The following is a 27,362-nucleotide window of genomic DNA, read 5'->3' on the forward strand; positions in this document are numbered from 1 at the left end:
TTATACACAAAAGATACTTGCACATGCATGTTTATAGCAGCACAACTCACAATTGCAAAACTGTGGAATCAACCCAAATGCCCATCAATCTATGAGTGGATAAAGAAACTGTGAGACATATATATATCTCTCTCACATATATATGTGATATATCATGAAAAGGAATAAATTAATGGCATTCGCAGTGACCTGGATGAGAGTGGAGACTATAATTCTAAGTGAAGTAACTCGGGAATGGAAAACCAAACATTGTATGTTCTCACTCATAAGTGGGAGTTAAGCTATGAGGATGCAAAGGGATAAGAATGACACAATGGACTTTGGGGACTCAGAGGGAAAGGGTGGGAAGTGGGTGAGGGATAAAAGACTACACAAAGGGTGCAGTGTATACTGCTCAGGTGATGGGTGCACCAAAATCTCACAAATCACCACTAAAGAACTTACTCATGTAACCAAACACCACCTGTTCCACCAATAACCTATGGAAATTAAAAAAAATAAAAAATAAAATAAAGCAAACAGAACAAAAAGGAATGGAATGGGATCCCTGAAATTCTAAATCATGCCAAACCTCTAGGACCTCAAACAGCTATAAATTGAAGACTTATGGTCCAGCCTGGTATACATTTTAAATCAATGGACAGAAATTACACCGAGGATAATTTATGGCCATTAAAGGAGATCATTCAAACTCCCCAACCTTGTTTTTCTTATAACTAAATTAGAAACTGCAGCCAACTGTAGCATTAACATGTAGAACCTTCTAAGTTCTGTGTCTATCTCCATTTTTATTTGCCTACTTTGAATCTGCTGACTTTTCTTTTGGTATTAAGATAAGCTCACTGCTTATGGAATTCCAGTTAAAATTCTTTTTAGGTTTAAAGGGCTTGATGTTTTATGGTGTCAGGGTTTGATACAAAGGTTAAATACAACAGCTCTATGGTAACCAACAATCTAGATACCTTCTGGAAATATATATTTAGGTTTGTCTGGATGACAATCACTTAAGTTGATAGAAGAATTAATTGAAAGATTGACATTCTAAAAGGAAATAAATAGATAAATGTTTATCAAAGTTAGGCTGTCAGATCAAAGGGGTCAAAATCTTAAATTCAGAGCCATAATCTAAGATATCTCTGTCTGGCATGAGAATTTCATTGTCTGCTATGCATGAACCAGAAAAATCTGGGGGAAAAAAACTGCAAATAACTTTTCCTCCAGTACTTCCTTGCACAATTGACTAGTCAAGCAAACAAAACCAACAAACAAAAGACAAATTTGTTACTAAAATTCAAGACTACTTGGAGATTTTGTTTTTCTCACACAATTCGGATCATCCCACCTAAAATGTAAACATTTAAAAAATGTAACCACTTAAACTCATTTGAAACTGAAAAATGGGGAGAGTAAAAAAAAATTTTTTTTTAACTGGTTTATCCAAAGTTTTGGCCCACAGCCTTCGTTAGACTACCTATCAGGGAAAATAAAATTTAGTCAAGTGAACCAGTCCCATTTTGTCAGAAATATAATTTAGATTCAACTGCCTTTTAAAACTCATGAGTTTATACTATGTATTAATATGTTTTACTGACTCGTAACTAAAATTCTAAAATGAAAGGCAAAAGATCTATGTGTGCATATATATGTTTAGATATGTCTATATATATGCACATGTATTATGTTGTATGTTGTGTCTACATGGTAGAATTTGGCATAGTTGACCAAAAATCCCTTAAGGAATTCCATTCAAACTGGCTTAGATAAGCGAGTACTCATATAAACTGTTAAAATATCTAATAATTAACCCAAATGCCTTTACTTTATGTGATGTAAGTAGGCCTTTAATAAATAAGTCGGTTTTGAAACTCTTGGTAAAAAAAATAAAAATGTAATTCAAAATTGTTAGCATATATTTTTGCTTGGACTTACTAGTCAGTTTTATATTTGTCTTTGCTAGATGTTTTAAGGCATCAGGGTTTGATACAAAGGTTAAATACTACAAAACCAGCCTGAAAACAGAATGATCTTTGTTTATAATTACTTTAATAATTATTCTACAATAATTTATAATTACTGTAATAAATAAGAATAATTTATTACTGTTGGTATAATGAAAATAGCTGTATCTTCTAATTTATTGGCAAAATACTCTTGCAAATTTCTTACTTGGGTGAACACCTAATATTCACAGGCTGTAAAAATCATTAACAGAAAAATAACCTGAAATAATAGCTAATTTTGTCTAATATTTCAGTTTTCATAAGTAATCTAGGTATAATTGATAAAAATTAATTAGGTAAATGTAAATGAGATAAATGTTTATAAACAAACTTTTATATAATTTGAAATCTTAAAGTTATGTTATATTAAATTTACCAATACTCATTAAATGTCTGGATAATTTCCCAAGAAGATAAAATAATGAAACATATATTGCTGAACATAAGATTTTACTTTGCTTCATAAATTTGATAAAAAGACTAAATATAGTTGAGCCTATCAATGTGCATAAAAATTATGTTATGGAAAAACTTCTTTCTAAAAATTATAAAATGTTTCTTCTCTACAAAACACCAACATGCAACAGACAGTTCAAAATTTGTTGTTTCCTAGGTTATCACTAGAAATTAAGGTTACTAAGAGTTAAACATTCTAATTAACATATATAATTTTGCATACAAACTATACAGAAATGAACATATTTCTGATGAGAAAAATTATAAGGCATTAAAAAAATGTCATTTAGAGGCTAGTTGTTTCAAAAAGTAAAATTAAGGAAGGAAATACAAAGATAGAAAATAACCAGTAAGAAAGACAGAGAGAGAGATGTAAAGAAAGTTATCAAAACATCTCATGGATGCCATAAATATATATATCTGCTGTGTATCCACAAACATTTTTAAAAATAATTTTTAAAAATTTAAGGGAATTTTTTTTATTAAAAAGAACCTTGTGTGGTAAATTTTCTGTCCTAAAGTAAAATGCCTGGTTATTTCACAAAGAAGAAATAGGGAACAAAACTAATAGTCTAAGCATGTCATGGAAGGTTGGTGTAAGTCATGGAAAGTTTGTGAAGAATGAATTTATGAAAAACATTTGGGCTGGGCGCCGTGGCTCACGCCTGTAATCCCAGCACTTTGGAAGGCTTAGGTGGGAGGATCACCTGAGGTCAGGAGTTTGAGATTAGCCTGACCAACATGGATAAACCCCAGCTCTACTAAAAATACAAGAAAAATTAGCTGGGCGTGGTGGCACATGCCTGTAATCCCAGCTACTCAGGAGGCTGAGGCAGGAGAATTGCTTGAACCCGGGAGGTGGAGGTTGTGGTGAGCCGAGATCACACCATTGCACTCCAGCCTGAACAACAAGAGCAAAACTGCATCTCAAAAAAAAAAAAAAAAAGAAAAAAAAACAAAGAAAAGAAAAACATTTGTGTGTACTGGCTATAATTAGAAGGAAATTGTGAGTCTTTCTAAAGATTAATTTTGATTTATGTGTGCATGCTATAAATACACAGTGATACAAAATTACAAATTTGGTCTTGTATGGTAGCACAAGGTTTTCCTGAGGTATTAATCTGCTCTTAGTAAAAAATTAGGAGAGGTTTTGATTTTTAATTCTGAAATGTTTCTTTAAATTTTCAACCATCTTCTGAACTGCAGCTTTACATTTTTAGAGCAATGTTTGCACTAGTATAACTTGATTCTGTACTCTTGGCTTTTCCAGATATGTCTGAATTGTTTCACATACTCAGAAAATTTCCCATGCTTTTACAAGAATCATGTATTTCCATGCTCAAGGTATTAATTTTCTGGTTTACCTTCCTCTGTGATTTGATATACACTCATAACCTTGGGCACACGCTCTTCCTGTATCTGATTAAATTTAAGTGTCTTTTATTAGATTTGACTTCCGGGTTACCTAAATAGCTTCCCATAAGGAGAAACAATCACACGGAAAAGTATTTTTGTTTACATTTTTGAAAACTGTCCCAAAAAAAAAAAAGATTTTATGTTTTATCAGTAATTCCCTGGGTTTAAAACAAAAACTAGTTTGTTTTTATTACTTAGGAAAACTGAATTTTGAAAGGGTTAAGGCATTTTTTACATCCAAGTGACTTTTCTATATTGCTTTTGAAGTCTTTTGATCACTCTGCTCAAATGAATGATTATAGTATCATAGTGATGACATGATTATGGGCCACAGTGACCTGTGATTCTGTTTTGATCGCTGTTTTAAACCTTTCACATCTTTGATGAGCTGCCTTTCTAACAAAATTCTAAATTAAGTGTTTTTGACCTAGAATTAACCTAGGCCCCTGGAGAGCCTCAATAGACAGATGTGTCATCTTGTAATAATTAGGCTTATTTGGTAAATTGTATGGGAAGCATTGTCAAATGATAAGTGACGCTAGATCTTCTTTCAGTTATATTTATAGGTATGTTATTTATATGAATGTTCCAAAATTATATAGAACTCTTAGAATTCTAATATATCATCAGTCATAATTCTGGTTATGTTGTATGCCACAAAAATAACCAAATTTTATTGTCAACTGCTGATTAGAATAAACTTCCATCAGATTTTTAATCATGGCTATTCTAAATCTCTGTCATCCACAATTTTGAATCTTCTCTAAAAGCATTTGTAATAAGAGTCATTGAAAGTATTCCTAAATACATTTTTCTAAACTTTAAGATCAATGGACTAAATATAAATTTTCCAGAACCCTAATAAAAAAAACTGGAAAATTTGCAAAACTACTAATCAATTCAAAGCCAAATGAAAATTACATGAAATAAAATAACTGATTAAGACAATGTTTTAAGACTTTTATTTGAAAATTTTTTATTATTTACTTAACTATTTTGTTTTCCAGATTTAAAGGAATGTTTTCTCTTAAATTATCTATAGTTTATAGTAATTTGGTAAAGTGTACTTTTATAAACAAAAGTGAAAACATTTACTTTTGCTCTCTACTTGATCCCTCCAAAATTCAGAAAGTATTCACGAGTACTGTTATCTTTATGGAAGGATAATTGTTTGCACAAGTTCAGTAAGAATCTACTCTCTTTATAACAGGACACAATTGGAACAAATGGTTATATTTTCAAGGCTTTGGCTGGAATATATATTTGAGAATGTGCATAGAATCCCTAGCTCCAAGAGTTTTTAGCTTTATAGTGAGTAAAAATTGTCACTTCCTGGCAGGCCCAGGAACCTTAAGACTGTAGAAGAAATCTAAAGTCTGCCTTAGTTTGGCTTCCCAATCTTGAGAGATTTATAAATCTGAGATTTCTCTGCGGTCAACCACTATTCTTACTGCACTTATGTAAATGATCATACCAAAATGTGATAAAATTAAATATACTTTATAAATAATTTTTTACTGATTAGCTTTAATAAAAATTGGGATGACTATAGAGAGAAAAGTTGTATTTCTAAAGAAAAGCTGTAATACTCCATTTATTAGATTGTAGCCCTATGCATTGTTTTCAAGTTTTTATTATCTACCTGTAGACCAGACTAGATCCTGAATTATTCTAGGTTTCTCCAATTCAACTTTTTTCTGTAGGACCACTAAAAAATGGGAATTGCTCTGTTCCTGAAGCCCTATGAGCTGAACTTAGGTGAATTTTAAGGGACAAATTTTTGCCTGATGTATGAGCCACACAGATAAGCTCACCAAACTATTGCCATAACCAAAGACACTCAAGCTGCAAACCAGGATAATAAGTTGATGGCTTCATACTGTAAACAGCTTTTCCCAAGACATCAGAACAGGACTCTATATTATGAGACTCTTACCCTCTTAATGCCTACCTTTTGCACTCAGCAGGAAAACAGTGTAATTGAAATTTTCCAGACAGTACATTGCACTGGTAATTTGATAGAACCTGAACTGAGATCCCTTAGTCCCCTTAGTGGGTAATTTTAGCAACATTCCTAATGCAACTATTGCTCACTTTCTGCTCTAATTCAACCCAATCATGGACTACTAGATGGTAAAATTGCTCTATATTATCTATTGGTTAAATAAGAAAATGTATATACTATGGATACTACACGCTTTACCTGGACAAATTCCTCTGAGGAAACTGAGGCCCATATATACAAAATAAGAAAACAGGCCACATGGTTATATCAGATCCCACCTAGTTCCCTATGGTCATTTCCTTTATTCAATTGGTTGCCTTTAAGCCTACATTCATGGCTAAAAACTACCAATACTTGTTCAATTTCTGCAGATGTACAACTTCTAACACAATAATGCTGGCCCTGTACTTTGAGATGGTAGCAATGCCTATGGAACAGACAAAAATTGAACTTACCAATGAACTCCATGTAAACTTAGCCTCAGAGTCACTTCCTCCAAACCTCCCTTGTTGCTTAAATATGGCTTAAAGAGCATTGACACTGACTCATAGTTGCCAACTACTACCTAAAACATGGGACCAGAGCAACAAATTGGGACAAGTCTATCTTGGCATCAAGAGACAACAAAAACCTAACCACAGGATGATTAATCAGCAATGCTTTTAGTGAAAGATTCTGATAAGAAGGAAGACTGGACATAGTAGCTCACATCTATAATCCCAGCTCTTCAGAAGGCTGAGGCAGGAGGATCACTTGAGCCCAGGAGTTTGAGACCAGCCTGGGCAACATAGCAGAATCCCATCTCAACAAAAAAGTAAAACAAATTAGCCAAGTCTGGTGGTGCCCATCTGCAGTTCTAGCTACTTAGGGAGCTGAAATGGAAGATCACTAGAGCTCATGAGTTCAAGGTTACAGTGAGTTATGATCACACCACTGTACTCCAACCTAGGTGACAGAGTGAGACCCTGTCTCCAAAGAAAAGGTAGGGGATTAGCAGGGTACTTTGAAAAGTTGCCAGAATCAAAATGGAGATACTCATGTTAGAAACTCTGACAAGGATAGGCGTAGTGGCTCATGTCTGTAATCCCAGAACTTTGGGAGGCCAAGGCAGGCGGATCACCTGAGGTCAGGAGTTTGAGACCAGCTTGGCCAACAGGGTGAAACCCCATCTCTAATAAAAATACAAAAAATTAGCCAGGTATGGTGGCAGGCGCCTGTAATCCCAGCTACTCAGGAGGCTGAGGCAGAAAAATCACTCGAACCTGGGTGGTAGAGGTTGCAGTGAGCCGAGATTGCACCATTGCACTCCAGTCTGGGCAACAAGAGTGAAACTCTGTCTCAAAAACAAAAAAAACAAAAAACAAACAAACAAAACAAAAACAAGAAAAAAAAAAAAGCCTGACAAATGGAGCCAGGGAAGGCCATAAAAGGAGGGTTTTCATGCATAAATCACTGATAATAGGAATTGGCATAAAGGACTATCAAAATTGCAACCTTGCACAAAAGCCATCACAATCTTATACAAAAAACACTCCTACAAGGACATATGCCCAGTAACTGTTTGTCCAACATCAAACTGATACCACCCTTATTATTGATCCTCATAGCCAAAAATAATTGATTCAAAAACTTATATAATCCTCATCATTTTTCCTTTAAAAACCTTTGTCTTCCTTAACCTCCTGAATATACATATAGGTTACTATGGCACACATATTTCCATTGCAATACCCATTTCCAAATAAATATCTTCTTTTTTTATTTTGAGACGGCGTCTCGTTCTGTGGCCAGACTGGAGTGCAGTGGCGCGATATCAGTTCACTGCAAGCTTCGCCTCCGGGGTTCACAACTTTCTCCTGCCTCAGCCTCCGGAGTAGCTGGGACTACAGGCACCCACCACCACGCCCCGTTGACTTTTTTTTGTATTTTTAGTAGAGACAGGGTTTCACCCTGTTAGCCAGGATGGTCTTGATCTCCTGACCTCGTGATCCACCTGCCTCGGCCTCCCAAAGTACTGGGAATACAGACGTGAGCCACCACGCCTGCCCAATAAATATCATTTTTAAAGAGAGTCTCTTTCTGCTATTTAGGTTGACACATGAAACAACTTTGTCCACCCCTTCACTTTCAGCCTATGCATGTCCTTAAAGCTAGAGAGAGTTTCTTCCCACAGCATATGGTTGGATCTTGTTTTTTAATCCATTCAGCCACTCTGTCTTTTGATCCAGTTTAGTCCATTTGCATTTAATGTAATTATTAATAGGTAAGGATTTACTGCTGCCATTTTGTTAATTGTTTTCTGTTTTGTACTTCTTTTATTCCTCTCTTCCTCTCTTGTTGTCTTCCTTATAGATATGATGTTTTTTTGGTAGTGGTATTCTTTGATTCTTTTATTGTTTACCATTTTTGTATGTACTATAGGTTTGTGGTTACTATATAGCTTGCATAAAACAACTTACAGTTATAGCTGTCTGTTTTACGCTGATAACAACTTAACTTCAATTACATACAAAAATTTGACACTGTTCTTTCCCTCCCCTCAACCTTACATTATTGATGTCAAAATTTATTTTACTTTGTATTGTATATCCATCAATACATTTGTGGTTGTATTTATTCTTATTACTTTTGTCTTTTAATTTTAATAGTAGGATCAGAAATGATTAATGTGCTATTATTATATTTTATGTATTTATCTATATATTTATCTTTAGCAGGGAGATGTATATTTTCATATCTGTGTTGCCGCTGAGCATCTTTTCATTTCACCTTGAAGAACTATCTTTCTTTAGCACTTCTTGTAAGGTAGCCTAGTGATGAAGAACTCCCTAAGTTTGTGTTTATCTGAGAAAGTTTTTCTCACTCCTTCATTTTGTTTTTTTTTTCAATGGAGTCTTGCTGTGTCACCCAGGCTGGAGTGCAATGGCGCGATCTCGGCTAACTGCAATGCAACCTCCACTTCCCTGGTTCAAGCAATTCCCTTGCCTCAGCCTACTGAGTAGCCTGGATTACAGGCGCATGCCACCACGCCTGGCTAATTTTTTTGTATTTTTAGTAGAGACGTGGTTTCATCATGTTGGCCAGACTGATCTTGAACTCCTGAACTCAGGCAATCTGCCTGCCTTGGCCTCTAGCAAGGTGCTGAGATTACAGGTGTGAGCCACCATGCCCTGTCACGCCTTCATTTTTAAAGGATACTATTACTGGGTATAGTATTCTTGGTTGCAAGATTTCTTTGTTGTTTTTTTCCCCTCCAGCACTTTGAATATATCATCCCACTTTTTTCTGTCCTACAAGGTTTCTGCTGAGAAATCCTCTCACAGCCTTTTGCAGGGTTACATGTATGCAACAAGTCATCATTTTCTTTCTCTTGCTGCTTTCAAAATTATTTCTTTGTATTTTATGTTTGACAATTTAATTATATTGTTTGTCTGTGTAAATTCCTTTAGGTTCAACATATTTTGGGTCTTTTGGGTTTCATGAACCTGGATGTTCATTTTCTTTCACAAATTTGGGAAATTTTCAATAATTTTTGTTTTTTCGGAAAAAGGGTCTTACTCTTTTGTCCAGACTGGAGTACAGTGATGCAATCATGGCTCATTGCAGCCTTGCCCTCCTGGGATCAAGCAATCTGCCCACCTCAGCCTCCCAAGTAGCTGGGACTATAGATATACACCATCACAACTGGCAAACTTCTAGTTGGTTTTTGTTTGTTAAGATGGGGTTTTCCATGTTGCCATGAACTCCTGGGCTCAAGCAATCCACCTACCTTGGCCTCTCAAAGTGATGGGATTACAGGTGTTAGCCACCACATCTGGCCCTCAGTGACTATTTCTTTAAATAAGCTTACTATCTCTTTATCTTCTCCTTTGGAAACTCCCTTATGCATATATTGATTCCCTTGCTGGTGTCCCATAAGTCCCATAGGCTCTCTTTGCTGTTTTTCATTCTTTTCCTTCTTGCTTTTCTGACTCAATTGCAAATGTCCTAGGCACAGTACAAGCTACCTATGGGAGGAATTTAGTTTATAGTTTAACCTATCTTCAAGTAATCGATTTTTCTGCTTGATCAGGTCTGATGTTAAATCTCTCTATCGAGTTTTTTAGTTCAGTTGTCGTATTCTTCAGCTCAAGAATTTCCATTTGGTTCTTTTTATGGTTTCTATTTCTTTGTTGAACTTCTAATTTTGTTTATGTATTATTTTCTTTATTTTGTTTAGTTGTCCATCTGTGTTCTCTTGTAGCTCAATTAACTACATTGAGATGATTATTTTGAGTTCTTTTTAAGGAAGTTAGTCAAACTCTATTTCTTTAGGGTCTGCTACTGGAAGTTTATTTTGTTCCTTCAGTGCCATTGTTTCCCTGATTCTTTATGATTCTTGCCTCAGGTTGGTATCTGTGCATTTGAAAAAGCAGTGACTATATTGCATCTTTACAGACTGGCTTTGGCAGGGAAAGCCTTTTACTAGTCACCCTGATCAGAGATTCTAGATGGGCTGATTGGCAGTGTCTGCCGTCAGGCCAACTGCCAGGGATTGTGGAAAGACAAGCAGGCACACTGCAAGGATTCATGAGCAGGTGGACCTGCTACTGCAGGCCACAGGTTAGCTGTTGAGATCCACAGGTTAGCTGTTGAGATCCACGTGCTAATTTTTGAGAGCCCCTGCTCCTTTACTTTGTTCATAGATACTCCTATGTGATCTAGCCATGCCTATTCTCTCAGTGTTCTGGGTGAAGTGTGAAAGAAACAGGCTTCTTGGGTGGCATCCTAAAAGGCTGGGAAGGTTTAACACTCCCTTTACACTCTTTTATTCCCTACCGGAGAAAAGCAGGGCTGAGATCTCTCATGCCAACTTGAGGGAGGATAACATGGGTAAAGTTAAGCCACTGTCCTCACTCTTTTAAATGTCTTCTCATCGTGATCCACCAGGGTGCTGGAACCTATCACCTGGATGCATGAGCTCTTGTAAAGGTACTTTCACCATAGGTGGTTATTAAATCAGTGTTTCTATGAGGAGGCAGGGGCTGGGACCTACTATTCTGCCACCTTGCTCATGTCATGCTCACAATTCTTTTCTTATTACATATAGCACATTTTGCTTATCCATTGATCTATTGATGGACACTTTGTTGCTTTCACATTTTAGCTATCATGAATAATGCTGCTATGAACATAGGTGTATTAATATCTCTTCAAGATTTCAAGACTCTGCTTTTAATTCATTTGAGTACATACCTAGCTATAAGAATTGTTGGATATAATTCTATTTTTAGTTTTGTAAGGAACTACCACACTGTTTTCCACAAAAGGTGTACCATTTTGAAACCACTTTTATAAAAATGACAGTGAGAAAAATCTGACATAGAAAAGTTACGACAATGAAAAAAATCTGACCTAAGTGAGTTCATCTCGCTTTTAAACTCTAAGCTGCCCTTGTTCATTCCTAGACATAGGACGAGCTAACTATGGGAGGAATTTATTTTATAGTTTAACTGAAACAGAGATGAAAACAGCCCTAAAACTAACAAATTAGCCACAAGATTAGGAATTATGACTCAGGAGTCATGCAGCCAGAGGCCACAAGATTCCTAACCTCCCCAGTTGCTCCTAGGATAACCTCATTATTATAAAACCTAAGACTGCTGCTTAAGATACTTTTCAGACCCTGCATTGTGATGGACAAGCTTGTGCCACCAAGACCAATAAACTGGTTCAACTAGTTTTGCAATTCCACCCAAGAACTAATGACAGCAGTAAGAACCCACTTCAATCCCCTATGATTTCATCCCCGACCCAACCAATCAGTATTCTTTATCTCCTACGCCCCTTTAACCAAACTACCCTTAAAAAACCCTGGTCTCTGAATTTTTGGAAAGACTGCTTTGAGTTATAAACTCTGGTCTTCTGCTTAGCTGTCTCTGCATTTATTAAACTCCTTCTCTATCACAATTTCACTGTTGGTAAATTGGATCTAGCTGGGCAGGGGGCAAAAAGAACCTGTCGGACCACTACAATTTTACATTCCCACCAATAGTGCATGTAATTCAATTTCCCCAAATTCTCACCAATACTTGTTATTTTGTGGTTATGTTTTAAAATATTTTCTATGCTAATATGTGTGAGATAGTACCAGGTAATTTTGATTTGGACTTCCCCAAAGATTAGTGATGTTGAGTTTTTATGTGCTTGTTGGACATTTGTATATTTTCTTTGGAGAAATGTCTATTCAAGTCCTTTGCCCATTTTGAATCAGATTGTTTTTGTTGCTGTTGAGTTGTAGGAGTTCATTATATATTCTGGGTGTTAATACTTTATTAGATATATGATTTTCAAGTATTTTCTCCCATTCTTGTTGCCTTTTTATTCTGTTGATACTGTCTATTGATGCAAGAAATGTTAAATTTTGATGTAGTCCAATTTGCCTTTATATTTCCTTTTTCGCCTGTGCCTGTGGTGTCACTGACTGACTGATTTTTGGTAAGGATGCCAAGACCATTTAATGAGAAAAGAATAGTGTCTCCAACAAATTATACTGGGACAATAGGATATTGGATCAATGACATAAATATAAAATCTAAGACTTTTAAACTATTAGAAGAAAACATAATAAATATTCATGGCCTTGGATTTGGCAGTATATTCTTACAAATGACACTGAAAACACAAGCAAAAAAGAAAAAATAGATAAGTTGGAATTTATCAAAATTAAAATTTTTGTAAATCAAAGGACATTATCATAAAGTGAAAAAGCAATCTACAAAGTGGGAGATAATATTTGCAAATCATACATCTGACAAGAGACTAGGATCCATGATATGTAAAAGTGTTCACAAGTTAACAACAAAAAGGATAGACAATCCAACCTTTTAAATGGCAAAATTTTTAAAAAGATATTTATTCAAAGAAGATATAGAAATGATGAACAATAACATAAGAATATGTCCATCATTAGGAAAATGTGAATCAAAACCACAATGAGATTCCACATCATGTCCTCTATGATGGCAATAAGAATAGTAATAAGGAATATGACCAATGCTGATAAGGATGTAGAGGAATTAGAAATCTTGCACATTGCCGGTGGTAAAGTAAAATGGCCTGGTCACTGTGGAAAATAGTTTGGTGGTGGTTCCTCAAAAAGTCAAGTATAGAATCACCATACTACTCCACAATTTCAATAATAAGTGTATTTAACCCAGAGTATTTGAAACAGTAATCGAAAATGTAATCTAACAAGTACACTTACACTCATGCTTACAGTAGCACTATTCACAACAGCCAGAAGGTGGAAACAACCCAAGTGTCCATCAACAAATAAGTAGAAAAATATGGTACATAAACACAACAGAATATTATTCAGCCATAAAAAGGAGGAAGTACTGATACATGCTATAAAGTAGGTGAATCTTCAGAATATTATGTAAAAGAAACCAGACACAAAACATGTCACAAACAAGGATTACACACAAACACACACACACACACAGAAAAAAAATATATATATATAAAATACATATAAAATCCCCAGGAAAGGCAGAGAAAGATGGCCAAATAGAGCCCTCCAACAACTGAACAATTGTTCCACCACAGGAACACTAAATTGAACAACTATCAGTGCAAAAATATGTTTTCATAGAAACCAAAAAATAAATAGAGAAGCAGAGAAAGATGGTGGAATAGAAAGCTTTACTGATTGTCCCTCCTGCAAGGACACCAATTTAACATCTACACACAGGCACAAAACCAAAACCAAAACAAACAAACAAACAAAAAAACTTTATAAGAACCAAAAATCAGGTGAACACTCACAGTACCTGTTTTTAATTTCCTATCACCAAGAGGCACTGAAGAGGTAGAAAAAACAGTCTTGAATCGCTGACACCACCCACTCCCCACCCCCTTGCAGTGGCAGTGGAGTGCTGTGTAGAGCTTCTCTGGGTGCTGGGGAAGGGAGAACTCACCAACTTTGAGGCAATAAACTCAGTGCTGTACTGTTAGAGTAGAAAGAAAAATGTGACCAAACTCAGCTGATGCCTGCCCACATAGGGAACATTTAAACCAGCCCTAGCCAAGGAGGAATTGCTGATCCCAGTAGTAAGAACTTGAGTTCCTGCAAACCTTGCCACCATGGGCAAAAGTGCTATGGGTCTCTAAATAAACTTGAAAGGTAGTCTAAGCCATAACGACTGCAACTGTGAGGCAAGTCCTAGTGCTGAACTGGGCCCAGAGACAGTGGACTTGAGGGGCATACAACCTACTGAAACAGCAGCTGCAGCAGCTAAGAGAGTGCTGGCGTCACCTCTTCCTTAACCCCAGGCTGCACAGTTCATGGCTCCAAAAGATATCCCTTCCTTCTGCTTGAAGAGAGGAGAGACAAGAGCAGGGAGAACTTTGTCTTGCATCTTAGATACCAGCTGAACCACAGTAGGACAGGGCGCCGGTTAGAGCGGTTGAGGCCCTCATTCCAGGCCCTAGCTCCCAGATGACATTTCTAGACACACCCTGTGACAGAAGGGAACCCGTTGCTTTGAAGAGAAGGACCCAATCCTAGCAGTATTAATCACCAAGCAAGCCCCTAGGGTCCCCAGTTCTAGGACTTGACTCTTGTACAGCATCTCTGGTCCTTCCCTGGGCCAGAGGGGAGCCCATTGCCCTGAAGGGTGAGTCCCAGGCCAAACAGCATTCACCACAATCTGACTAAAGAGCCCTTGAGCCTTAAGGAAACATCAGCAGTAGTCTAGCAGTACTCCCTGCAACCTGTGGTGGTGGTGGTGGCCATGAAGGGAGGCTCCTCTACTGTTTTAGTCTGTTCTTGCTTGCTATAAAGAAATGCCTGAGATTGGGTAATTTATAAAGAGAAGAGGTTTAAGTGGCTTACAGTTCCACAGGCTCTACAGGAAACATGGCTGTGGAAGCCTCAGGACTCTTTCAATTATGGCAGAAGGCAAAGGGGAAGCAGGCACATCTTACATGGCTGCAGCAGGAGGAAGAGACTGAGGTGGGTGGTGCCACACTCTTTTAAACAACCAGATTTTGCAATAAGTCACTCACTATCAAAAGAATAGCACCAAAGGGGAAATCCACCCCCATAATCCAGTCACCTCCCACTAGGACCCATCTCCAACATTGGGGATTACAATTTGACATGAGATTTGGGCAGGGACATAGACCCAAACCATATCATCTGCTTTTGGAAAAGGGAAGGAAGAGTGAGGAGGACTGCTTCTTGCAGTTTGAGACTCAGCTCAGCTGCAGTACAGTAGAAGACCAGGTAGACTTCTAAGGACTTTTACTCTAGTCCCTGACTCCTGGACTGCACTGCTTGACCCACCTGGGGCCTGGGGGAACTTGCTACCCTGAAGGAAAGGACACAGCCAGGATGGCTTTGCTACCTGCTGATTGTAGAGCCCCAGGGCTTTGAGAAAACATAGACAGTAGTCAGGGAGTGGTTATAGCAGGGCTTGGGCAAGACCTAGTCCTGTGCTGGCTTCAGGTCTGACCTAGTGCAGTCATAGTTGTACTGGTCACAGAGGTGTTTATGTCATTCCACCCCAGCTTTAGGTGGCTCAGAACAGAGAGAGACTCCATTTGTTTGGGAGAAAGTAAGGGAAGGGAACAAGAGTCTATCTGGTAATCCACAAAATCTTGTCCAAACTATCAAGGTGGGACCCCTATGAGTCTGCAAGAACCACAGTGTTGCTGGACTTGGGGTGTTCCCTACAGCAGATACAGCTTAGATCACAACATCCAAGTCCTTTCAAACATGTGGAAAGCCTTCCCAAGAAGGACAGGTACAAACAAGCCCAGATAGTGAAGACTACAATAAATACCTAATTCTTTAATGCCAAGACACTGAAGAACACCTACTAGCATCAACACCATCCACGAAAACATGACCTCACCAAATGAACTAAATAAGGTACCAGGGATCAATCCTGGAGAAACAGAGTAATCTTTCAGACAGAGAATTCAAAACAGCTGTGTTGAGGAAACTCAAAGATACTCAAGATAACACAAAGAAGGAATTCGGAATTCTATCAGATAAATTTAACAAACAGATTGAAATGATCAAAAAGAATTAAGCAGAAATTCTGGAGCTGAAAAATGCAATTGGCACAGTGAAGAATGCATCAGTGTCTTCAATTCATCTAGCAGTATGCTTCTTAGTGAAAACCTTACAGATAAGGAGGTAGTGGCATGACATATTGAAGTACTGAAGGAAAAAAAAAACTTCCCACCTAGAATATGTTCAGCAAAATTATCATTCAAACATGAAGAAGAAATTAAGACATTCCCAAACAAAAAAGAGCTGAGGGATTTTTGTCAACACCAGACCTGTTTTATAAGACATGATAAAAAGGAGTTCTTCAATCTGAAAAAAAAAAAAAAAAAGAATGTTAACGAGCAACAAGAAATCACCTAAAGGTTAACTCACTGGTAATAGTAAATACACAGACAAATACAGAATACCCTAACACTGTAATTGCAGTGTATAAACCACTTATCTTTAGTAGGAAAACGTAAAGAGAAATCTATAAAAAATAATAACTACAGCAACTTTTTAAGAGATAGACAATATAAAAAGATATAGAGACAACAAAAAGACAAAAAATGAGAGAACTGAAGTGAAAAGTTTTTTAGTTTTCTTTTTGTTTGTAATTTTGTGTTTTCTTTCTAATCAGAGTTAAGTTGTTATCAGTTTAAAGTAATTGGTTAAAGATGTTATTTACAAGCCTCATAATAATGACAAAACAAAAACTTATAATAGATACACAAAAAATTAAAAGCAAGAAATTAAAACATATTACCAGAGAAAATCACTTTTACACAAAGGAAGACAGGAAGGAAGGAAGGGAGGACCAACAAAACAACCATAAATCATATAACAAAATGGCAAGAGTAAGACCTTAACTACCAACAACATTGAATAAATGTAAATGAACAAAATTCTCTAATCAAAGGACACAGAGTGGCTGAATGAATTAAAAAACAAGACCGAACCGTATGCTGCCTATAAGAAACTTGCTTCACCTATAAAGATACATATAGGCTGAAAATAAATTGGTGCAAAGAAGTGTTCCATGCAAATGGAAGCAAAAAAGACCAGGAGTAGCTATACTTATATCAGATAAAGTAAACTAAAATTAAAGAGGTAAAAAGAGTCAAAGAAAGTCATCATATAAAGGGGTCAATTCAACAAGAAGCTATAACAATTATAAATATATAGGCACCCAACACTGGAGCACCCAGATATACAAAGTAAATATTATAGTAAAAAAAATAGACCCCCAATACGACAATAGTAGGAGACTTCAACATCTCACTTTAAGTATTGCACAGATCATCTAGACAAAAAATCAACAAAGAAACGTCAGATATAACCTGCACTTTAGACCAAATGGACCTAATAGAAATTTGCAGAACCTTTCACCCAACTGCTGCAGAATACAAATTCTTTTCAAACATGAAACATTTTCAAGTATAGACCACACGTTAGGCCATAAAAAGTCTCAAAAAACTCAAAATAAGTGAAATTATATCAAATGTATTTTCTAATCACAATGGAACACAACTAGAAACCAATAACGAAAGGAACTTTAAACACTCTACAAACACATGGAAATTAAAGAATATGCTCATAAATGACCACTGGGCCAATGGAGGAATTAAGAAAGACGACGCAAAAATTTGTGAAACAAATGAGAATGGAAAAACAACATACCAAAACCTATAGCATACAGCAAAAGTAGTACCGAGGGAAGTTTATAACAACAAATGCCTACATCAAAAAAGTAGAAAAACTTCAAAAACCTAACAATGCAGCTTAAAGAACTGGAAAACAAGAGGAAACCAAACCCAACATTAATAGAACCGAATAAATAATAAAGATCAAAGCAAAAATAATACAATTGAGACAGAAAGTCAATAAAACAAAGTTGTGTGTGTGTGTGTTTTTTGTTTTTTTTTTTTTTTTTTGGAAAGATAAACAAAATTGACAAACCTTTAACCAAACTAAAAACAAAAAAAGGTGAGATGATCCAAATAAATGAAATCAGATTTGAAAAGGGAGACATGACAACTGGATACCACAGAAGTTCAAAGGATTAGTAAAGTCTATTTTGAGCAACTATATGCCAATAATTGGAAAACCCAGAAGAAATGGATACACTTCTAAACACATACAATCTATAAAGACTGAACCATGAAGAAATCCAAAACCTGAATAGGCCAATAATAAATAACAAGATAGAAGACATAATAAAAAAAAATCCCATGAAAGAAAAGCCCAGGACCTGATAGCTTCACTGCTTAATTATGCAAAACATCTAAAGAGGAATTAATAACAATTCTACCCAAATTCTTTAAAAAAATAAAAAACCAAAAAGGAAGGAATGCTTCCAAACTCATTCTATGAGGCAAGCATCACCCTGACACTAAAGCCAGACAAAGAAAACTGTACCAGTATCACTGATCAATGTAGTTGCAAAAATACTCAACAAAATACCAGCAAACCAAATTTAACAACACATTAAAACAATCATTCAGTGTAATCAATGAGATTCATTTCAGAAATGCGAGGATAGTTTAAAATAGACAAATCAGTAACTGTAATACATCACATCAAAAGAATAAAGGACAAAGCCCATATAATCATTTCAATACATTCTAAAAAAGCTTTTGATAAAATTTAACATACTTCATGATAAAAACAACCTGAGTACAGAAGTAACATACCTCAGCATGATAAAGCCATATACTAAAAATCCACAGCTAGTATACTAAAAAAGGAAAAACTGAAAGCCTTTCCTCGAAGATCTGGAACAAGACAAGGATGCCTATTTTCACCACTTTTATTCAGCATAGTACTAGAAGCCCTAGCCAGACCAATCAATCAGAGAAAGAAATAAAGGGCATGTAAATTGTAAAGGAAGACAACAAATGAGTCCTGTTTGCAGATGACATCTTAGAAAAGCTTAAAGTTTCCACCAAAAAACAAAACAAAACAAAACAAAAAATCTGTTAGAACTGATAAATTCAGTAAAGTTACAGTATGCAAAAATCAACTTAGAAATATCAGTAGCATTTCTATTTGCCAGCAGCAAACAATCTGAAAAAGCAACCAAGAGAGTGATCCCATTCACAATAACTACAAAAAAGTAAAATACCTAGGAATAAACTTAAAGAAATGAAAGATCTCTACAATTAAAACTATGAAACATTGCTGAAAGAAATTGAATAAGACACTGAAAAAAATTGAAAGATAATCCACGTTCATGGGTTGAAAGAAACAGTTATTTGTTTAAATGTCCATGCTGCCCAAAGCGATTTACATATTCAATGAAATCTCTATCAAAATACCAATGTCATTCTTCACAGAAATGGAAAAAAAAATCCTACAATTTATATGGAACCACCAAAGACCCCAAGTAGCCAAAGCAATCCTGATCGAAAAGAACAAAGCTGGAAGCATCGCACTACCTTATCTCAAATATGCTAGAGACAACCAAGGCAAAAATGGACAAATGGGATCACATCAAGCTAACAAGCTTCTGGACAACAAAGATAATAATCAACAAAGTAAGAGACAACCTACAGAGTGGGAGAAAATATTTGCAAACTACCTGTCTGACAAGGGAATATATAAGGAGCTCAAACAACTCAATAGCAAAAACTCCCAGATAATATGATTAAAATGGGTAAAAGGACTGACATTTCTCAAAAGACATAAATGGCCAATAAGTTTATGAAAAAATTCCCAGCATCACGAATCAGAGAAATGTAAATCAAAATCACAAGGAGATACCATCTCACCATAGTTAAAATGGCTTTTATGAAAAACACAGGGAATAATCAACGCTAACGAGGAGGATATGGAAAAAGGGTAACACCTGTACATTGTTGGTGGGAATGTAAATTAGTATAGCCACTGTAGAAAGCTGTATGAAGCTTCCTCAGAAAACTTAAAATAGAACTATCAGATGATCTGGCAATTCCACTACTGAATGTATATCCAAAAGAAAGGAAATCAATAAATCAAATAGATATCTGCACTCCCATGATTATTGCAGTGCTATTCACAATAGCCAAAATATGGAATCAACCTAAGTGCCTATCAGTGGATGAATACATAAAGAAAATGTAGTATATATACACAATGGAATATTATCCAGCCTTAAAATGAAATCCTGTCATTTGCAGCAACATAGATGGAACTGAAGGTCATTATGTTAAGTGTAATAAGCCAAGCACAGAAACACAAATAGCGCATGTTTTCCTTCATATGTGAAAGCTAAAAAAGTAGTTGTCATGAAGACAGAGAGTAGATTGGTTACCAGAGGCCAGGAAGGTGTGGGGGAATGAAAAGAGGTTGAATAATGGGTACAAACATACAGTATGATGGAGGAAATAAGACCTAATAAGACCTAGTGTTGATAGATCAGTAGGGTGACTATAGTAGGGATGGTTAATGGGTCCAAAAATACAGTTAGACAGAAGGAATAAGATTTGTAGGGCAACTATAATTAACAATAATTTATTGTATATTTCAAAATAACTAAAAGTGGAATTGGAATGTTACTAACCAAAAAAAATAAATGCTTGAGGTGTTGGATAATCCAATTATCCTGATTTGATCGTTACACATTATATGTCTATATCAAAAAATCACATGTACTCCATGTACCCCATAAATATGTACAACTATTATATATTTATAATTAAAAATAAGTATTTATAATATCCAGAATAGGTAAATCTGTAGAGACAGAATACATACTAGTGGTTTGCAGAAACCAGGGCAAGTGGACAGTGCAGAAAAACTGCTTCATTGGTAAGAGGGTTTTACTTTGGAGTATTGGAGATACCATAGAGGCGGCAGTTGAACAACATGCGAATAGAATCAATTCCACTGAATTCTTCACTTGAAAATAATTAATTTTATGTAATTTCACCTCGATGATTTTTTTTTTAAAGAATATTCCACATGGCTCATGGAATTGCCAGAAAGGCTGAAGAACCAGGCATGGAAAACTGACAGGAAAAAGGGGAGTTCAGCCAGCCAGAATTACATAGAATTCATGCTACAGAATCAGTGTGGAGAGACACTGCTGCTCTGAGACTGAGGACACATTCCACAGATTGCAGAGAAGCATTCTCTATCCAATTGCAGATGGTGGCACAGGCAGTGTTACTCCCTGGAAGAAGAATGCTGTGCCACTGTCAAAAATTTAATTTTTTATTGTATCTGCATCTTGGGTTTATTATCTTAGACTCCTTAGCAGGCACATCTGACTAGCTGACTCTAATTCAATTGCCAATATCCTAGCTCAAAGGGGGTTGGGAAGGTAAAGCATTTGACTTTTTCTGCTCATGTAGTGACAGGTTTCACCGATTCACAGGGCAAAAAAATTCCTCAACAAAGAAACGGTTCAGATGTTGAATAGGCTTTTCTCCAAATGGTAAATGTCTACTGTATATTTGACCCCTTTTTTGGGAGGTTCCAGCTAATGAAATAAAAAAACTAAAATACTCAATATAAATATTGAAAAGGGGGGAAATTATCTCCATTTGCAGATGACATGCTTGGAACACTCAGTGAAGAACTCCAAGAACTACTGACAAAATGTATCAAAATGGCTGAATATCAAGCTACCAATGAGTTTCTTCACAGAATTGGAAAAAACTGCTTTAAAGTTCATATGGAACCAAAAAAGAGCCCGCATCTCCAAGACAATCCTAAGTCAAAAGAACAAAGCTGGAGGCATCACGCTACCTGACTTCAAACTATACTACAAGGCTACAGTAACCAAAACGGCATGGTACTGGTACCAAAACAGAGATATAGACCAATGGAACAGAACAGAGTCCTCAGAAATAATACCACACATCTACAGCCATCTGATCTTTGACAAACCTGAGAAAAACAAGAAATGGGGAAAGGATTCCCTATTTAATAAATGGTGCTGGGAAAATTGGCTAGCCATAAGTAGAAAGCTGAAACTGGATCCTTTCCTTACTCCTTATACGAAAATTAATTCAAGATGGATTAGAGACTTAAATGTTAGACCTAATACCATAAAAATCCTAGAGGAAAACCTAGGTAGTACCATTCAGGACATAGGCATGGGCAAAGACTTCATGTCTAAAACACCAAAAGCAACGGCAGCAAAAGCCAAAATTGACAAATGGGATCTCATTAAACTAAAGAGCTTCTGCACAGCAAAAGAAACTACCATCAGAGTGAACAGGAAACCTACAGAATGGGAGAAAATTTTTGCAATCTACTCATCTGACAAAGGGCTAATATCCAGAACCTACAAAGAACTCCAACAAATTTACAAGAAAAAAACAAACAACCCCATCAAAAAGTGGGCAAAGGATATGAATAGACATTTCTCAAAAGAAGACATTCATACAGCCAACAAACACATGAAAAAATGCTCATCATCACTGGCCATCAGAGAAATGCAAATCAAAACCACAATGAGATACCATCTCACACCAGTTAGAATGGCGATCATTAAAAAGTCAGGAAACAACAGGTGCTGGAGAGGATGTGGAGAAATAGGAACACTTTTACACTGTTGGTGGGATTGTAAACTAGTTCAACCATTATGGAAAACAGTATGGCGATTCCTCAAGGATCTAGAACTAGATGTACCATATGACCCAGCCATCCCATTACTGGGGATATACCCAAAGGATTATAAATTATGCTGCTATAAAGACACATGCACACGTATGTTTATTGCAGCACTATTCACAATAGCAAAGACTTGGAATCAACCCAAATGTCCATCAGTGACAGATTGGATTAAGAAAATGTGGCACATATACACCATGGAATACTATGCAGCCATAAAAAAGGATGAGTTTGCGTCCTTTGTAGGGACATGGATGCAGCTGGAAACCATCATTCTTAGCAAACTATCACAAGAACAGAAAACCAAACACCGCATGTTCTCACTCATAGGTGGGAACTGAACAATGAGATCACTTGGACTCAGGAAGGGGAACATCACACACCGGGGCCTATCATGGGGAGGGGGGAGGGGGGAGGGATTGCATTGGGAGTTATACCTGATGTAAATGACGAGTTGATGGGTGCAGCACACCAACAAGGCACAAGTATACATATGTAACAAACCTGCACGTTATGCACATGTACCCTACAACTTACAGTATAATAATAATAAATAAATTAAAAAAAAAAAAAAAAAAAAAAAAAATGGCTGAATACTAGATGAATATACAAATACCAATAGTTTTTATAACTCATTAGAAATGGATATTCGAAAAACTTCCATTACCATAGGATTAAAAAAGTAGTAAATAACTAAGAAAACATATAACAAAATGTTAGGACTATAATTCTAAAATCTTGTCTAAGGATAAAAAACAAATCTTGAACAAACAGACATACTATATCTATCATTAATGGGAACAGTTAACATAGTTTAATGTTTTCATTGGATTAATATATGATTTTAGGCTCACTCTTAAATTTTAGTGATCAGCTATTTTAACTAATTTCATTCAATTGGTTTTAGATTCCTTGTCATAATGAAGTTATCATATTTTTAGCCACTGTTTGTTTTTTCTATCGGTGAAGTCTTAATATATAAGACATGTCTTCCTTAATAGGTAAGCAAAATTTTACTCAATTTAGACTTTGGTTTCAACTGCCTGTGAAAGAACATTCATCTTGGACCTCAGCATTAGATGTTTTTGAGTTAACATACCTAAGGCTTACTTTCTTCGTCCGTAAATGATCACAATAGTTTTTCCAAATAAAATTTAGAGATAATGCATACAAAATTCTTAGTATAGTTCTTGGTACATAATAAATACGTTGTGAATATTTATGGGTCTTCTGTCTTCTAATATCTGACAAAATAGTTTTCTTGGAATCCTCCAAAACAAACAATAATTTGTTTATTGAATGACTAAATGAATTAAATATTAGGTAAAAAATAGTAACATAGTATGAAGTAAAGACAGTGGGATAAGTTCCAAAATTGCCCTGTGTGAAGAACATTTTTTTAAAATAATTTTTTTTTTGGGAGATGGAGTTTAGCTCTTGTTGCCCAGGCTGGAGTGCAATGGCACGATCTCAGCTCACTGCAACCTCCACCTCCCAGGTTCAAGTGATTCTCCTGCCTCAGCCTGCCGAGTAGCTGGGATCACAAGTATGCACCACCACCACACCCAGCTAGTTTTTGTATTTTTAGTAGAGATGGGGCTTCACCATGTTGGCCAGGCCGTTCTCAAACTTGTGACCTCAGATGATCCTGCCTCAGCCTCCGAAATGCTATGATTACAGGCATGAGCCACAGCGCTGGCCAAGTTTTAAAAGCTCTTTTTAAAATGAAGGATTAGGTTACATGAGAAAAATTGTTATGACTAATAGTCATCAGTCAGCAATTATATATAAAAGCCATAGGATCATTTGATTGAGGCACATTAACATCTGTCTGCTGGATTCTATTACTGAATTTGAAATACTAACTTAAAAAATTTATATTCATAGTTTTTATTGACCTAAACTGGCCACATTTAAACTGCTAATGGTTCCTATTTTTATCAGAAAAAGGACGGAAAAATATCTCACTGTGAAATGTGTCATCCTCCAGGAGTTTCATCAAATTGTTTTGCCCACTAGCTACAATAAAGCTAACGCATTTACTAATGTAAAATAGCACACTGGTTTTGTTGAGGTTTATTTACTATTCTAATGATTATTTCAGTGGAGCCAGTGCTTTAAATGACAGCCACATGGATAATTGCTTTGTAATGTGTTTTCTTTTCAATTTAATCAGGTTTAACTTTGTATCTAATAGAACTAGTGCCTTTAAAATGTTGTGGTTGGTATAATATGAATGAAAAATAATTTATTTGTAAAATGTCTGAACATCTTAGTTCTAGTACCATCCACTGTGTTCTTTTCAAAGTACTGCTTAATAGCAATAAGAACAAGTCATTGTTCATTTGATAAATTAAGTTTCATATTTGAGAATTTGTATTCTAGATTTATTATAAATTCTACCAACTAGGAAAGGTAAGATTGTTAGCTCTCTTTTCTGTAAACCTTGAGCTTTGTGACTGCTATCCTTTTGAAATGGAACTTGATACCTACAAGGGCCACTTACTGAAACTTTTGCTGTCACAGATTTGTCTATTTAAATCTAAAGCACTGTGTATTAGCCTGTTTTCATTGCTGTAAAGGAATACCTGAGAGGGGGTAATTTATAAAGAAAAGTTTATTTCGACTCATGATTCTGTAGGCTGTACAGGAAGTGTGGTGCTGGCGGCTGCTTCTGCTGAAGGCCTCAAGAAGCTTACAATCATGCTGGAAGAGTGAGGTGTGTCACATGACCAGAAAGAATAAGAAAGAGAAGAGGGAGGTCTTAGATTCTTTTAAACAGCCAGATTCCATGTGAACTAACAGAGTAAGAACACACTCATTACTATGGGGAGGGCATCAAGCCATTCATGAGGAAACGTCCCGCATGACCCAAACACCTCCCACTAGGACTCACCTTTAACATTGGGTATCAGAATTCAGCATGATATTTGGAGGGGACAAACATTCAAACTATATCACACTGTCACTTGACTCTTTATTCTCTTCATAGTATATTTTGATAATTATATCTTAATTATAATATAGTAAAATTTATCAATTTTCTGTTATGGTTAATAATTTTTATATTCTGTTCAAGAAACTTTTCTATATTTCAAAGTCATAAGGACATTTTTATATTCTCTGTCAAAGTTTTATTATTTAGTTTTTCACGCTTAGATTTATAACCCACCCTGAATTGTTTTCATGATGATGTGAGGTAGGGTAAAGTTTATATTTTTTCATCTGAATAGAATTTTCTTTCCCCTCTAAACTGCAGTACCACCTTTTCCTAAATTAAGGTTCATCCATCTATGCATGTTTTTGCTCTGGTCTTCCCATTCTAATTCAATAGTCTGTTTAATAATTCAGCAAGCCTTTTTTATAAAGGCTTTTTTATGGGTCAGGAGGTGTGATAGTGGCCAGATGTGGTGGCTCACACCTATAATCCCACGCTTTGGGAGGCTGATTGGGAGGATCATGTGAGGCCAGGAGTTCGAGACCAGACTGGGCAACAAAGTGAGACCCTCCAACTCCCAATCTCTACAAAACATAGAAACAATTGCATGTGCCTGTAGTCCCAGCTACTCAGGGGGCTGAGGTGACAAGGATCACTTAAGCCCAAGAGTTCAAGGCTGCAGTGAGTTATGACCGCACCAATAGACTGAAGTCTCAGTGACAGACAGAGACCCTGACTCTTAAATAAAAAATCATGATAGTAAATATTTTGGACTCTGTGGGCCAAGATGCAAAATTGAAGATACTGTATAGATTTTTACATAACAAGAGGGAAAACAAATTTCCACAAATTTTTAATTGATGAAAATCAAAATATAATAAAACTTGAGTACAAATTTTTGTTATAGTGGTCTACTAGTGAGAAGAACTGAATTTTTTTTTTAATGGCAGGGATAATATTTTTGCTAAATTGGGATTCATAGTTAGTGTTCCCTATCATAAAAATCATTTGCGAATGTTTATATGTTAATGCTAATTTGTAATGAGAGTTTATGTATTTCATCATGAAAAATATCTTTTTATACACAGTAACTATAAAATACTAATATTGAGCCACTCATATGACTTTTATTGAACATATTCATCAACTGGAAGGCATTTATAGAATCTCATTTTAGCATGTCATTACATTGCAGGTTAATCACTTTCTAGTTAAAGGGTTAGGTGGAACCTCCTCAATTTCACTGTTAAATTAATTTTAAAATATGGAAATGCCCTTTGCACTTGCATCAAAGTCCCAAAAACTCTACTAGAAAGGTAGTTTGAGCTTGGAAAATATATCCACTGCAAACTGTATAGTATTGAAGATCTTGTTTCTTGTTTTAATTTTTGCTAGCATGGGAAGCATATAAAGCTACTTGTCATTTTTTATGATTCAAAAATTTATTGTCAAAATGACTTTAATTCAGTATGTTTCACATCTAACCATTGTCTTGCTTTGTGATTTTGGGTTGAATTTATTAAATAGCTATTAAGTTTGCTGCAAAAGGTAATTTCTAAAGCCATTCAGTGTTTGATATACTGGTTGAGGTGGTTCTTATTGTTCAGAAAAATTGCAATCTCAGCCCTGTGCTCAAAAAATCACAGTAAAACTTTACCACTGCTAAGCCAGAAAACTACTGTTTCATGGGGAAAATCTAAGTATTCAAGTTATACTTCAGACAAAAATTCTTGGAAGTAATAAAGTCCACAAGAGCAAATGAAGTTCATTGTTGTTCCACTGCTTCAATATCACATGATAGATTCAAATATTTTCCTCAAAATACCTACGGATGAGTAATACAATGAAAAACCAAGGTTTTAATCAACTTATACTTTTACACCTTTGTAAATTTGTCAACCAAAG

The sequence above is a fragment of the Papio anubis genome, chromosome 7, assembly GCF_008728515.1.
Source record: "Papio anubis isolate 15944 chromosome 7, Panubis1.0, whole genome shotgun sequence".
Lineage (NCBI taxonomy): Eukaryota > Metazoa > Chordata > Mammalia > Primates > Cercopithecidae > Papio > Papio anubis.